Below are 3,716 nucleotides of genomic sequence, written 5' to 3' on the forward strand. Positions count from 1 at the left end.
ATTACAAGCATTTATCCAATATATCTACATACTTTTCCCATTAATGTATAGGGTTTAATTTGAAAAAAACATACTTTTATAGTAATTAAAAGCAACTATCCAATATATCTACAGACTCTTCTCATTAATGAATGAAGTTAACTTTATAAATACATTACTTTATAGTAATTAAAAGGAACTATCAATTATATTTACAGACTTTACCTATTAATTTACAGGGTTTACTTTAAATGAACATACTTTTATAGTAATTACAAGGAATTATCAAATACACTTACGTACTTTTCCCATTAATCTATAGGTTTACGTTGAATAAATTTACTTTTATAGTCATTACACACAACTATCTAATATATCTATATACTTTTCCTATTAATTCATGAAGTTCAGTTTATATAAAAATTTTTATAGTAAATAAAAGCAAGTATCCAATATATCTACATTACTTTATCATTACTGTATAGGGTTTACTTTATATAAACATAATTTTATAGTATTTAAGAGCAACTGTCCAATATATTTATCCCATTAATTTAAGGACCCACATAGCAATTTTGGCAAAAGTAAAATAAGTTTTTCCTCGGCCCACATACAACAAATAATGACGGCCCTACAATGGCCCAGTTCTGGATTAGAGACAAGGGCCAGATAATATCCCATAACCGGCCCAGATCAGGTTCATTGGTACCGGTTCTCAGCCATAAGTCACCATATTAAAACCAGCATTTAACCAGAACTTCCAAAACTGAGCCATAACTCAGCCTGATCTTGCCCAAATTATATTAATAAATAACACAAAAAATTACTTTGAAATTATTTGCCATTTTTATTAATCAATAACACAAGTCAATAACACTACGACATCCACATTGTATGTGTTAAAACTATTCTAATATAAACTGCCAGCAATAAACAAAAATACTAGTTTGTTCAAATACATTATTGGCATGAATCTAACACCAACAACTTAAATTACAAAGCAATTTAATCCTTAGTAAACAAACAGAAGTTTAGAACAAACTAATAATAAAAAAAAATAAAAAAAACATTGTGACAGTTACACTGGTGTGTGAAACATAGTTTGCCCAAATGACCAGCTATACACAAATACAGAAGTTTTCATTGAAATTAACATATTAGCATGAATTAAAATTTAAATGAATTACCATGGGTAAATACAAGTTTGAACCAAACTGAACTTAAAAGTTAGTTAAGTTAATTAGAAACACTACAACTTCATGTGTATGTGAAACCAACTCTACAGTCAGCTTTACGGAAAGATACAAGTTCCAGTTAAAGTATTAGCATGAATCTAACTGAGGTAATTTCAAATCGATCGAAAAATTAAAACAATACAATTAATAAAATTGAAACAAAAACAATCCAACACTAATAATAATAATAAATGTGTATGAGAAAGTGTTCAAGATTGTCCTCAACAAGAAGTACTGCTTCTCAGCTCCTCTTTCCATAGACGTAAACATTACAGCAGCCCACTGTTATATTAAAGAAAATAGATGCAAATGAATATTTGTTATTAAGCCAAAGCCATATAATACAGCAATTAAAAGCATAAAGATATACTTCAAAACAGACAGATAGACCATTAGAAGTTGCTTTGGCCGAAAGTGTTAAATGTCTAAATAAAATGAAACATAGCTTAGACCTTAAAGACGTACTTTTCATTAAGGTACTCAAAAGCAAATGAGATCTGAGCATGTACTTAAAGGACAAGTTCGGTATTTTACACTTAAAGCCCTGTTTTCGGATTGTTTATGATGAAATAGAACGGTTTTGACTGAAATTTCGAGATATGTGGCTGCCCCGAGAATTTTCAGGTGTTTCTTGTATCACCTCCCACCTCTATAATGGGTCTAATAGGTGCACTGGAACAATCCTTTCTTAAATGCATTAAACTTTCGTTTACAAAGACGTGAAACTCACCGAGTGGTCAGGGGTGTTCATTGATATGCTCACACAAAAATCGCTGCAAAAGATGCTTTCTGACACAGTCAGCAGTATCATTCAACCAACCCGTGCAAGTTGTTTGAACAAACCCTAATAAACATATTAAACTACTCCATATGTATTGAGTATTGTTTTTGTTTATGAAAATATTATAACATTGCTTCTTACGCAGGTGGAGACATGAGCTTATGAAAGTATTTGCTTTTTTATTTAAAACATAACAAAAATAAGCTCAAACACATTAAGAACTATTATAAACATTAACTAAGCGGATTATGTCATGTATGTACTGTAATCACATTTTTGTAATAATATATAGTAGCAGAATAAATAAATCAGCTAACGTTAAATCAGCATATTTTTTTATCAGCATTTTAAGTGTTTTTAAACAATTCTTGTATTTATTGTTTACTGGTAGTTTCTATGAAAGGTTTTACTGGATGGGGTTAAAACAAATGTTTTGTAGAGATTTACTGCATTTGTGTTAGCTATTATAGCAACCCCTGATTGCACAAAACGGCACACTTGTGTCCTTCGTAATAGGCTAACGTTAGCTATAGTGGCTCACCGGAAGTCATAAACCGGAAAGCTCAAAGATGGCGGCGCCCGCATTTACGTCAAGAAACAGGTGGATATAAACAAAAAGATGACAACATGAGCCTCAACATTTAATTTACCTTGATGTTTTACGTGTCTACTGGAATATACACCCCATCATCCTTTTTGTCCTACTCCAGAGTCTTCCAAGTCTTGATGAACACAGACCTGACACACTTTCACCAAAAAAGAAAATTTAAACGTTACAGAAATACATTTTCAAATATTATTTTTTTTATAAATGTTCTAACAACGGGAAGACCAGATAACCAATTTAATTAACTTCATTAATAATATGATTACAGTAATTCTTATGCCTAACAACAGCTAATAATGGCCGTCAAACTGCAATAGCCTATAACACATACTACATGATCACGTAAACGTTTGCATCCCTTTATTCGTTTGTTAGACATTTAAACTAAAACATTTTATGATTGAAAAAGTTTAAATACTCAAGTTCAGGTACTTACTAGTAATCTTGTTCTTTCTTCTTCTTTAACTTTTATTGGCGGTTGGCAACTAGTATCTTTCACCCGCTTTGAAATCTGTGTCCGTTATGATGGCCGGCTGCAGGCAGCGTTGCTCCTGTAACGGTTACCCCGCCTATTGGTTTATTTGATTGGCCACCGCTCGGCTTGCGTCAACAGGAAAGCAGAGGAAAGCTCGTCATCTGTTATGTGATTGGCCAGTGGCACTCGCCTTTTTTTGATTTGATTGGCCATCTCAATCATTTTTGATAAGGTGTTCTACATAATGCTGCGTTGCAAGAACGTACAAACGGATGACGTTAAAATAACGCGAGAGGGATTTGAGATCATAATCCTGCGCATGATTTTTCGAGTCGTTCTCGCAGTACTTTGATGTCATCCGCTTGTAGGTTCTTGATGCACTGCATAATAAACTACGCATCCTAATGTAACGCGATCGTTTTTAACACTTCGGCAGGCAAAAAGCACAGTGAAACATATATCGTTTATTTATACAGTATCTAACTTTTTTTATTAACAAAAGCACCAACATACAAAATTCTCGTTGGGGAACAAGATATACATGCGTAAATACAATATACAGTAGGCTATCTGACATTTGATCGTAAACAATGATAGCTTTACAGTCGTTGAAGTTAGAAATTTTGAGCAGGAATAAAC

General features: G+C 32.5%; 1 long non-coding RNA gene across 1 annotated transcript; it reads right to left on the bottom strand.

Annotated features, from left to right (window-relative positions):
* Window positions 1-700: 700 nt before the first annotated feature.
* Window positions 701-3,259, bottom strand: LOC135776776 (uncharacterized). Its single transcript, XR_010544201.2, has 3 exons — window positions 3,039-3,259; window positions 2,646-2,741; window positions 701-1,496 (listed from the first exon to the last, which is right to left on the bottom strand). It is a non-coding gene; the product is annotated as an uncharacterized lncRNA (long non-coding RNA).
* Between the last annotated feature and the right edge of the window lie 457 nt (window positions 3,260-3,716).

This window comes from Paramisgurnus dabryanus, chromosome 18, assembly GCF_030506205.2.
Source record: "Paramisgurnus dabryanus chromosome 18, PD_genome_1.1, whole genome shotgun sequence".
Classification (NCBI taxonomy): domain Eukaryota; kingdom Metazoa; phylum Chordata; class Actinopteri; order Cypriniformes; family Cobitidae; genus Paramisgurnus; species Paramisgurnus dabryanus.